Source organism: Tachyglossus aculeatus, chromosome X1, assembly GCF_015852505.1.
Source record: "Tachyglossus aculeatus isolate mTacAcu1 chromosome X1, mTacAcu1.pri, whole genome shotgun sequence".
NCBI classification, from domain to species: Eukaryota; Metazoa; Chordata; class Mammalia; order Monotremata; family Tachyglossidae; genus Tachyglossus; species Tachyglossus aculeatus.
Genome location: NC_052101.1, coordinates 121605421 through 121617994, shown reverse-complemented (window position 1 = coordinate 121617994; position 12574 = coordinate 121605421). Strand labels below are relative to the sequence as shown.

The window sequence follows — 12574 nt, the reverse complement described above, 5'->3', positions numbered from 1 at the left end:
CCCAGGCCTTGCGTTGGCCAAACGAGCTCTTCCTCCAGGAGAAGGCCCGGTGGAGTAGCAGTGGGGCCCAGCCCAGGGCCCCTGCCCTAAGACCAAGCCCGACAGTGTCCACTTGGTTCTCTGTGGAGCCTCCACAGCTCTGTTATCCCCTCTCCTCACTCCCCATCCTCCTTTCCCCAAGCTACAGGAGCGTCACAGATTTATCAAGCCTCTCCGGGGATTGAGCCCAGCAGGGGGTTGGAGAGTACAACAACTTTGGGGCGATTGTAAGGAGAAAGGCATTAAGGGCAGGGGCGGTGGAAGAGGAGGAGGAGGAGGAGGAGAGACAGGATCGGGGATGAGGAGGGGGAGGAGGACACACGGCGGAGTAATTAGCTAAGAATAAGGGCATAATGCCGGGAAAGCAGCTGGGAGTGTGGGAGCCAGGAGGAGGGGGAGATCACGGACAATGGGAGATTCCAGGTCGTTGGGGTTGCTCAGCACACACACACAGCCTTGAGGTGGTGGGGCAGGCGGGAGGGGTGGGGGGGCTGGGAGAATGGTCCTTGTTGTCTCCCCTTTGAGGGGAAATCTAGTGGAAAACAATGTAAACAAGCCTCCTGCAGGGCGGAGATTAACTCGGAGGGCCTGTTATGGCCGGGGCTGGCAGCCCGGCCTGGTGTGTATGTGTGTGGTGTGTGTGCATGCATGAGGCATGTATGTGCGAGGACACGTCTGTGCATTTGCATGAGAGTAGGCGGGAGCTGACTGCCATTGTATGGGCTTATGTGTATTCATCTCTGTGTGTGCGGGGGCCACCCTGAGTTTATACTTGCCTCTGTACCCGTGTTTTTTCTGGGGTGAGTGTGTCAAGGGCAGTGGGCAAATGCCAGTCATCTGCAGAGTGCTGTGGGCATCCCCCTGCCTTCATCCCTGCTAGCTCCCTCTGGATTCCTGGACAAGTCTTTGAGCCACCCTTTGCCCGTGGCTGAGACCCTGAGCGGGAAGCAGCATGGTGTAGTGGATAGAGCAAGGGCCTGGACATCAGAAGGTCATGGATTCTAATCCCAGCTCTTTCACTTGTCTGCTCTGTGGCCTTGGGCAAGTCACTTCACTTCTCTGGACCTCAGTTCCCTCATCTATAAAATGGGGATTAAGACTGTAAACTCCATGCTGGACAGGGACTATATCCAACCTAATTTGTGTGTATCCACCCCAGCGCTTAGTACAGTGCCTGGCACACAGTAAGCACTTAACAAGTACCTTATTATTATTACTATTAATAATAATAATCAGGCTGGAGTTGAGGATACACTACGGGAGAGGTGTTTTAGTGAACTTGAGGGGCTACTTTGGCTAATTTTATGGATGAACGGCCCGCAGCGGGTCACTAGAGGGAATGTTTGGGGTGCCGGAGGGTCCATCCCGAAAAGTGAGGGCAGGGTGTCCAGAAGGGCAACCAGCACACAGTCGTTGAGCCTTCTGGCACTGCTGCCAGAGACAGGCCTGTGGGGGGGACGGGGGACGTGAGTCTGACACGCTCGTGGTCTTCTGTATTTGAACTGCTGAGAAAACACAGACCTAAGCGCTAGTACCAACCCCCTGATCTGTTGTCTTCTTTGTGGTTGCTCCGTAGCCCACAGTCTAAGGGAGAGGGGCATCAGAGGAAATGCTATTCCTACCCTATCATCTGCAGCCTGGGTGGAGGGGCAAACACCCCCATATTCAAAGCTCCACCTCATCTCCCTTGTCCCCCAGATGTTCGAGAAACACCGCTCCCCTCCCTCTCTCTGTTCCAAAACCTTGGTTGCCCTCAGCTTGGCTTCTCTCTCTGGCACCTCTCCCACCCGGTCTACTGAGGCTCAAGTCCAAATCTGAGCCAGTGGAGGCCCCAGCCACCTCCTGCCCCGGCCAGCAGAGCTCTTGGGCCCTGATGGGGGAGGAGGGAGAGCCCAGAGGCAGAAGGCTGTGCATTTTGATGGAGGAAAGGGATGAGGGTAGCTGGAGGAACAATGGGCCAGCCTGAAAGGAGGTCCCATTGTGTCTGGCCCAGGAGGCTGAACCGGCTGCTGGCCCTTGAATGAGAATATTGTGTCTGAGCCTCCCGCCTAGCCCCCCTTTCCTATCCCCTCCCTCATCTCTTCCTTATCCTAACTCCATGACAGTCCCCGCTGTGCTCCTCATTGGGTCCAGTCTCCCCAATCTTTATCCTCTCATCCTGTTCACATGGATCCCTGTCTCCCATCCCTTTCTCCTCCACCTCCACCAGGGGCTTGGACTTGGGCCAAGGATGATTCCCACCTACTTCCCCAAGCGGAATCACTGTTGACCTTGAGGTCCTCCCAGACTGCATTCCCAGGCTAGGCTGGGCTCTGGACGGCCTCCCTCCTCCCCTTCCGTTTCTCACCCTTCTCTTTTCAGCCATGGTCCCTGGGCCTTTTGTTTGGGCTTTACTTCTTTGACCCAACACATCACAGCCTTGGTCCAACAGCTCTCTTCCCAAGGGATTAGCAAAAGAATTGAGGGGGTCAATTTATAGTTCAGGCTTGCTTATAGTCAGGACAATATGGTAAAAAGAGAGCCAGCCATGCAGAGGGCAGAGCTGTGTGATGGAAAGGCCCAATGAGAGAGGGAGATGTTGAGGTCTGGCTTATCCCAAATCCAGCCCAGAAGGGCACAGGGAAATTTCCCGAAGAATCATAAGTGTGCTGTCCTCACTGGACGCTGCCCCTCTCTATGCCAGCTGGACAATCAATCAATCAATCAATCAATCATATTTATTGAGCGCTTACTATGTGCAGAGCACTGTACTAAGCACTTGGGAGAACTGAATTCTTTCTGGTGACTTAGCTACAGTAGAGAGACAGAGGGCCCCAAGGGTTGTGACAATGCAGCTCCTCTGTCCCGTGACACACCTCACTTTCCAGTGGACACAGTCTTCTTCCACCTGTGAGAAGCAGTGTGGCCTAGTGGAAAGAGCAGGGAATCAGAGGTATTTTCCCAAGTGCTTAGTACAGTGCTCTACATACAGTAAGTGCTTAATAAATACGATTGAATGAATGAACGAATAATGCCAGCTCCACCACTTGTCTGCTGTGTGACCTAGGGCAAGTCACTTTACTTTTCTGTACCTCAGTTCCCTCATCTGTAAAATGGGGATTAAGACTGTGAGCTCTATGTGGGGCAGGGACTGGGTCCAACCCGATTATGTTGTATCTACCCCAGTGCTTAGTACAGTGCCTGGCATGTAGTAAGGGCTTAACAAATACCATAAAAAAACAAAGACAACAAACAAAAAACCCTGTGATTCAGTCATCAGGTTTGGGCCCTGAAGGGGCTGCCTTGGGTTGGGGGGTGGGGAAAGGAGCTGTTGGGAAGCAGCCTGCTTTCTGTTGCCTTCCCCTTCTTTTGGAGGCTGGTCTCCCCTTTTCCAATCAATCAAGCATATGTATCAAATGCCTACTGTGTGCGGGGCACTGTACTGAGTGCTTGGGAGATTGCAGTACGATAAAGTTGGTAGATACGATCGATCGCTGTCCTCGAGGAGCTGACAGTCTTTCTTTTTCTTCTCCCCTTTGCAGGAGGAAATGCCTGGTTGCCACCGTCCAGGCTGTGGGAATGGAAGAGCTGGTGGAGGAGGAAGAGGAGCAGAGAAGCCCCAGGAAAGTCCCACAGGGGTCCACCAGTCCACTCGTCACCTTGGAAGAGCTGGAGAAAACTGCCCCAGGGGTAGCTGTGCAGTCTAGGAACCCCCCCACCCCAAGAACTATGATGATGGAGTCATCTCCCAGCGAGTGGTCTTCCAGCTTACTCTTCCCATTTGAGGCCGAGTCACCTGGATGATGGGTTTCCAGGCATCGGAGGCTGCAGTGCCGTATGCACACAGCCCTTGGAGGAGCAGAGGAAATTCGGTGGTCAGGTAAGAGGCACACAAAAAGCGGACTGGGGGAGCTGTCCAAAGCAGAGCTGCTTCTGGAGGCTCCCTCTAGACCGGAAGCTTGTTCATTCATTCATCCATTCTATCCTATTTATTGAGCGCTTTTTGTGTGCAGAGCACTGTACTCAGCACTTGGGAGAGTACAATACAAAAATAAACAGCCGCATTTCCTGCCCACAACTAGCTGTCTAGAGGGGTTGAGACAGAGGGACAGACATCAGTACAAATAAATACAGTTATAGATATGTACATAAGTTCTGTGGGACTTGGGAAGAGCGAAGGGAGCAAGTCAGGGCGAGGCAGAAGGGAGTGAGAGATGAGGAAAAGTGGGACTTAGTCTGGGAAGGCCTCTTGGAGGAGATGTGCCTTCAATAAGGCTTTGAAGTAGGGGAGAGTCATTGTTGGGTTTGAGGAGGGAGGGTGTTCCAGGCCAGGGAATGTGTCTACCAACTCCGTTATATTATTCTTTCATTCATTCAATCATATTTATCTAGCGCCTACTGTGTGCAAAGCACTGTACTAAGTGCTCAGGAGAGTACAATATAACAATAACCAGACACATGCCCTGTCCACAACGAGCTTACATATTATACTTTCTCAAGCACTTGATACAGTGTTCTGCACACGGTAAGCTCTAGAAGCAGTGTGGCTTAGTGGCAAGAGCACGGGCTTGGGAGTCAGAGGTCATTGGGTTCTAATCCCGGCTCCACCACTTATCATCTGTGTGACTTTGGGCAAGTCAATTCACTTCTCTGAGCCTCAGTTCCCTCATCTGTAAAATGGGGATGAAGACTGTGAGCCCCACATGGGACAACCTCATTACCTTGTATCTACCCCAGCGCTTAGAACGGTGTTTGGCACATAGTAAGCGCTTAACAAATACCATTATTATTATTATTATTATTACTATTGATTGATTGAGGCTGCAGGAACAGAGAGGGTGACAGTGGGCATCAGCCTGGGCCACCCTAAAGGGCGGTTCTGACTGAAGCCAAGGGCGGGGAAGAAAAATACAGCAGCAACTCCTGGGTGGCCTTGATCCAGAGAGAGGATGGCATGCTAGGTGGAAAACAGAGGAAAGAACCAGACCCTTGACCCTCTAGGGCTAAAATGAATGCGGGGAAAGGCCTGGGTTGTGGCCAGTCCAGGGTAATAATAGAAATTATGGTACTTGATAAGCATTTACTGTGTGCCAAGCACTGTTCTAAATGCTGGGGTAAGTACAAGTTGACCAGGTTGGACACAGTCCCTCTCCCACACGGGGCTCACACTCTAAATCCGGGACCTTCACCTCGACCTCCCCGGGCCCTTACTAAGAGGTGTTGGACGCTTCAGGTAGGTGCGGGATCCATCTGTGCTACCTCCAGGCAGTCCCCACTTTCTCTGCAAGCAAAACATGAGCGCTTCATTCTCTTTTCTGCCCCTGTTCGCCCCAGGCACCCTCAGAGTCCTACTAGTCCAAGAGCTGGAGTTTCTCATGGGCTAGTTGTGTTTGGATGAGCTGTGAGAGCTGCCAATCGATGCCCGCCTCGGGAGGGAAACGCGTGTCACGTCTCCATGCCAGGGAAGGGACGACTCCCAGGCATTTTGGTAACCTCATCAGGTAGATGTCATGGCCCAGAGGGAGGCTCCTCACCTCCCTCGGGCCCCTGCCCCACCACCCTGTTTATTGTTATATCGTACTCTCCCAAGCACTTAGTACAGTGCTCTGCACACAGTAAGTGCTCGATAAATGCGATTGACTGACTGACACCCTACCCAGTCCCTCTTCCCTTCTCACTGATGACCGCATATGTACACAAATTATCTATTTATATTATTGTCTTTCTCCCTCTCCAGATTGTAAGCTGGTGGGCAGGTAACCTTTCTACCAACTCTGTTGTGCTGTACTCTCCCAAGCACTTAGTACAGCGCTCTGCACACAATAAGCGCTCAATAAATACCGTTGATTGATTGATTGACGTCCAGTATGTGTTTGGGGATGTTAATCTGACATCTCCATCCCAGGTGGACCCAGGTGACTTGGGGGTGTTGTGGAGGGCTCCCATATCCCCCTTTGCTCTGCTCTTCCTCCAGTGGGTTAGGCCCCATCTGGTTGGTGGCTTCAAAGGAACTTCCTCCAGTTCCTTTTGAACAAGCCCCCCTTTGTGGCTCCCAGGGCCCATGCACGTGGATGGCTACACACACACGCACGCACACATCCCCCCTGGAAACTTAGATTCCAATCAAAGCCCCCTTGTCTGCCATTGGCAGTGAGCCGCCCGGCTGCTAGAAGTGAGTGGGGCCAGCAGGCTGGGGGCTCTCTCGGGCGCACGTGCGCTTCCCTCCTGCATCCCCTCAGCGGCTGACGAAAGTAGGGCACCGGGAGGCAGCCGCTCCTAGGCGGAGGGGAAAGGAAAGATGGAGCCATGTTGTGGGTTTGTGCTGGTGCTGCAAAATGGCCGCCTCCTCTCCTCTCCCATTACCGCCCCCACCCCCCTCGCAGCTCCCGTCCTCCCTCCCCCCATCCCCGAGAACCCTGGCCAGCATCCATTGTGGGGCCAAGGGGCGGCCTCATCCCCAGGTCTGGTTCCACGCCTGATTTGGCCTTCCTATGCAAAGGATAATTAATTAGATTTGAATATGGTAATGAGGCCCTCCAGCCCTCTGCCACCACTCTCATTTTTGTTCTCCGCTCACCCCGCCCCCCACGTATCCTTCACGCATCTTAATCGGTGCTGGGCACCGGCTCCGGGCTCCCCGGCTGCTGTGGCTTTCCCAGCTGGGCAAGGTGGTTTTCTCTCCTCCCCAGTTCCTCTGATGCCAGGTGCCCCATTCCCACCCATGCCAGCTCTCCTTTGTCCTTCTCTGTCACCCACAGTGCCCAGGGCGGCTCCTGCCCATCTCCCGCCATGAGCAGGCAAAGAAAGAAAGAATTCAGGAAATCTAGCTGCCATGGAGAAGCCCTGGGGGTGGGGTCTGTTTGAGGCGATTTGCTCTCAGCAACCAGCCATGTCTCCTCCTACCCCTGGGCTCCGTGTCCCCGTCGCACCAGCCGGGTAAGCGTGTGGGCGTATCCGGGGACCCCGAGAGGTAGGGGCAGGAGGGCCGTGACCACCCACAAAATCGAGTCAAATAAATCACTCCTGGGAAATGGAACTTGGACCCAAATGATCCAGATTCTTCAGACAGAGTGTGCTTCTTTGGAGAGGGTGTGGAAATTGCTGGGTGCCTATCCCTCAGTTATCTGGATAATGTGTAGACCCATGCAGTGTTTGCCAGACAAGCCGGTCACACCCTACACATGGTGAGGAGGGTAGGGAGCCTGGGAAAGTGTGCGTGTGTATGTGTGTAGAGGTGGGGAGGTTGTCCAGGGAACCCTGTCCCTCCCCTTCTAGCTGCAGGCTAGTGAGGATGGAAATGGCTGGGAAATGCCCAGTCAGCTTCCCTTTCTCTCTGTAGTTGGCCTGTAGGTTGAGGTAGGTAGGAAAGCTCACAGCCCCCATTACAACAAGTCCACCAGCTGGGCAGGGGGTGGAGAGCAGAAGTCCCAGGCATTGAGAAAGCACTGGAGACGGCTCCCTGTGAGGAGTAAGCAGCTCAAAATTTGGGGAGGGACATGGGCCTGGGGGGGAGGAGAGGACTGACACAGGGGAGAGCTTGTGTCCAGGGTTGCTCCTCTGGTGTGCCTCCTGGTTTCCATGAGGCTTTTCTCTCGTCTGTGCTCCAATGGTCCAGAGCAGGAGAAATGGGATGGGCTGTGCTAGACCGGAGAGCTTCTTGTGGGCAGGGATCATGTCTACCGACTCTACTGTACTGAGCTCTCCCAAGCACTTAGTCCAGTGCTCTGCACATAGAGAGCACTCAAATAATACCATTGATGGATTTATCGATTGGTGGCCCTTGGACTCAGGCAGCTTCTTGGACCGCAGGAGCCAGTACCATCACGCACAGGAACCGTGTGAATGTCAGACTAATAGTCGGTGACTGCTGGCAACCCGCTCTGCTCCCTGCTTCCCTCCCTCTCTTCCTCCATCCCTCTCCAGGGTCCAGCAACAGGCCTGGGGAGGACCAGGAAGAAGATGGAGAGATGGACATGAGATTCCCTTCGTGGTTTAGTCCAAAGTGGCCTCTTCTCTAGGGGCCCTGGTCCTGCAGTCTGGATTCCTGGGCCCAGAGAGGCCTGGGCTGGGGTCAAGGGCAGAGCAGACTTTCACTCTGGGGCGTTCAGGGGTGTCACTATCTGCCCTTTGGAGTTTCCTGGCTGCCCGGATAGGCCCTCCTTGGAGTTGGCTCTGACCCTGTCCCTTCCCCTGGTCTCCCTGCCACAGGACACATTGGTGGCATTTTGTGGCACCCAGTCAGGGAACCCAGCACCTCACCCCATCTAGGCCTTTCCTGGCAGTTTGGATCTCAGCTTTTCTTAAACAATCTTCCCTTTCCCCACAGAGTCTCGCCCAAGCACCCAAGAAATTTCCTCCTCCCCTCTCAGCTGTCAGAAGGACTTTCCTGCTGCGTGGACCAGGGTAGTCCTCCCACTGCTTTGTCAGGAGTTGGTGGTGGACAGAGAACTGGCAGGGAGGGGGCTCTTCCCCAGTCCTGTTCCTCAGCTGATCAGAGGACATGGTTGCCTGTTGGTCTCCCACCCCTCCCGCCCTAATCTTCTAGCCATCTGGAGGGAATGAGGATGCCAGGCTGGATGGATTTAAGGAGCCCTGGGGACTTCTCACTTACCATCTGCCTTGCCCTTCATCTCCCTGGTCTGTGGGTCTGTGCCTGGTGCTGGGAATACACCTGGACCTCGAGGAAAGGGTCGATTTGAGGGAGGAGATAAGACCCTCGGGTCATATGCTGCTCAGTAGTTGGGGAAATGGAAAGAGGAAAGGGGAATTCTGGGGGAGCTGTACCGTCCAGTGGGTTCCCCATCTCTTAATACAAGCTGACATCTCCCTCGGCCTCCCCACCCTGAGTGAGGGATGGGCAAGGGCCGGAGAGGTGGGGCATAATCTCAGTCAGCATGCCTGAGGAGAAACCTCTACCTCCCGTCCCACTGACTGTCGGTGACCTAGATAGCTGAATAAGGAGCCGGAGTGACCCAGCAGCAGTCATACCCACTTGAAGAGACTGTCGGGAGAAAGCGGAGAAGCCCCAGAGAAGTACCTTGGAACTTGAAGGGCAGAGAGCTGATAGAGCCTGGAGTTTTCATCTGGCCTTCCCTGAGGGAAAGTCACTCTGTGATAGGGTGATAGCTGGAAATCTTGCTTCATATCTTGAAGGACTTGGCTCCATTGCAGACTCCTCACCATTGGCTTTAAAGTACTCAATTCCTTTACCCCCTCCTACCTCATCTCGCTACTCTCCTACTCCAATCCGGCCCACACGCTTTGCTCCCCTAAAGCTAACCTTCTCACTATGCCTCGATCTCATCTATCTCGCCACTGACCCCTCGCCCACGTCCTGCCTCTGGCCTGGAACTCTCTCCCTCCTCAAATCCCAAAGACAATGACTCTCCCCGCCTTCAAAGCCTTAATGAAGGCATATTGCCTCCAAGAGGCTTTCCCAGTCTAAGTCCCACTTTTCCTCATCTCCCACTCCCTTCTGAGTCACCCTGACTTACTCCCTTTGCTTTTCCCCCTTCCCAACCCCACAGCACTTATGTACATATCTGTAATTTTATCTGTTTGTATGAATGTCTGTCTCCCCCTGCTCCCCAGACTGTAAGCTTATTGTAGGCAGGGAATGCGTCTGTTTATTGTCGTATTATACTCTCCCAAGTGCTTAGTACGGTACTCTGCACACAGGAAGCGCTCAATAAATACATTTGAATGAATTGAATGAACTTGTCCTGAGAATGGAATGGGAGGATGAGCCAGTTCTGGGGTGGTCTTTTGGAAGCCAGAGTCTGTGAGGGCAGCAAGAACCCAAGTTGAGCCTTTTCCCAGTGAGAGAAGAAAAGGGTGAGATTGTCAATAGAGGGAGAAGGATAGAGATGAAAGGAGAGGAAAAGGGTACTAGGCTGTATAGGATGAATAAAGAGGGAGAAATGACCCAGAAGGAGGGGAGATAGCTTTCCTCCCACCTCCCCGCATGTTTAGGATCGCTTCAGGACAGGGAAGGAGAGAGTAGATAGAGTCACAGCAAGAAGGGGAGAATAATAGAATAAGACAGGAAGACAGAGAGACGGAGGAGATGATAAAACGGAGGAAACAATAATGAGGAAGAGAAGGGTGGTGACAAGGGGACTGATGAAGATGAGGAGACAGGATCAGGGACAGAGGAGTCTGCTGATATCCAGAGATGGAAAAGAGGGCCGGGAGGTTCCCGACTGAGGTGGGACCTTCAGGTCCCACTCCAAGGGCATTGGCGGAACTTTCTTGACAGGTCCCAGTCTTGATAGGCCTTCCTTCTCCCCTTCTCCTCCACCTTCCCAATGCCAAATGCAATTCTCTGGCCCAGGCAAGATGCGGGGAGAGAGAGGATTTACTGAAGGGCCTGGGGAGAAGAGGCCAGACAGTAAGCTGGCAGGATCCTCAGAGGGGCAAGTGCCAGACCTTGGTGACAGTGTGGGCTCTGTGATGCAAACCATCCCGATTTATGGGCCCAGGAATCAGTCAGTCAACTTGTGGTACTTATTGAGCACTTACTGTGTTCGGAGCACTTGGGAGAGTACAGTACAACAGAGTTGACAGACACATTCCCTGTCCACAAGGAAATGACAATCTAACAGGGGAGACAGACATTAAAATAAATGACAGGTAGGAGAAACAACCAAGTATAAAGATATGGACATAAGGGTTGTTAGGGTGGAGGTGGGGTGACAACTTAAGTGCTTTGGGGTCGGGACTAAGTGCATGAGAGAGGCTGTAGGGGGGGAAAACAGGGTGAGGGGCTCTTCCCCCGGTAAACTCGTTGTGGGCAGGGAACATGTCTACCAACTCTGTTATATTGCACTCTCACAAGCGCTAAGTTTAGTGCTCTGTACACAGTAAGAGCTCAATAAATATAATTGATTGATTGACTTGGAGCCGGCAACAATCCGACACTTGGGTTTCTGCTGCGACTCTCCAGTTGCAAACAGCATCACTTGCTGTGGGTAGGAGGAGGACCACAGAGGTCGGGATTTAGGTTTGGGAACGAGGAAGAAAGGTGATCTCCCCATTCCCACTTCCTTACCCTTTCACCCTTTCCAGTGTCCGTTTCCTTCTCCTCCCTGCTTTGCTCATCTGAAGAAAATGTGTGATTCCTTTCTTCTTTTCCTTCTGCCTCCCCTGCTCCATCTGTATCTCCCCAGGCCCCATTTTATCTGTCTATGGGAGCAGACAGAACCAAACTCCATTCGGAATAGCTGTTTTTGGTTTGGGTCCTGTCTGGATCAACTGCTTAGTTCTTCCCTGGCTTCCACCAGCTTCCAGAGGGAAATTGAAAGGGAGATCAATCAATCAATCAATCAGTGGTATTTATTGAAGCTTTACTGTGTGCAGAGCACTGTACTAAGCATTTGGGAGAGGGTTGATCCAATCCCTGTCTAGTGGCAGCTCTTATTCCCCAACTAAGCCCTTGCTTTCCCTATTCACCCTCCCTTCTGCATCGCTTTTGCGCTTGGGTCCGTATCCCTTAAGCACTTTGATTTTTCTCCCCACCCTCACAGCACTTCTGTATATATTATTCTGTAACTTAATGTCTGTCTCCCCCCTAATCTGTAAGTTACTTGAGGAACTTCCTGTCTATCCACTCAGTTGTACTGTACTCTCCCAAGCGCCTAGTACAGTGTCCTGCACACAGTAAACCCTCAATAAATACCATTGATTGACTGTGGAGATAGACATTAAAACAATATCAGTAAAATAAAGGTCTGTAGGAAGGAGGGGCCCCTTTCAGAATGGCACCTGGAGAGTTTTTGGAACTCTGCCAGCCTCGGGTACGGGAGGGAGAGTCAAGCAGAGGCATACCCATTCCATTCCTAGCTTGGGCATCATCATCATCATCAATCGTATTTATTGAGCGCTTACTGTGTGCAGAACACTGTACTAAGTGCTTGGGCAGTGGCTGGAGAGTGGAAGGCAATCTGCTACAAGTCAAGACTCACCTGTGCTGGGCAGCAGCAGCGTGGGAGAGAGTCGAGGGTGGAGACTCAAGTTTACTGCGCGGAAGGAGGCAATGGTAAACCACTTCCATATTTTTACCAAGAAAACTCTATGGATACGCTACCAGAATGATTGCAGATGGAGGTGGAGCATTCAGGGAAAGATGTGCCCATAATAATAATAATGGCATTTATTAAGCGCTTACTATGTGCAAAGCACTGTTCTAAGTTGCTGGGGAGGTTACAAGGTGATCAGGTTGTCCCACGGGGGGCTCACAGTCTTAATCCCCATTTTACAGATGAGGGCACTGAGGCACAGAGAAGTGAAGTGACTTGCCCAAAGTCACACAGCCGACAATTGGCAGAGCTGGGATTTGAACCCATGACCTCTGACTCCAAAGCCCGTTCTCTTTCCACTGAGCCACGCTGCTTCTCAGTCGCTCAGTAGAGACCCATGGAGTCGCTACGGGTCGGAAATGACTCGACAGCATAAGACGAGACAAGGAAGGAGGGGGGTCAAAGGGGATGAAGAATTGTCTTGAATGGTTTGGGCATTCACCTGCCAGGAGGCAGGGGGCTGGACTAAATGACCCCTT

At 52.6% G+C, this 12574-nt stretch overlaps 1 pseudogene; it reads left to right on the top strand.

Annotated features, from left to right (window-relative positions):
• Positions 1 to 11763: 11763 nt before the first annotated feature.
• On the top strand, positions 11764 to 11971 carry LOC119920070 (annotated as a pseudogene).
• The last annotated feature ends 603 nt before the right edge of the window (positions 11972 to 12574 follow it).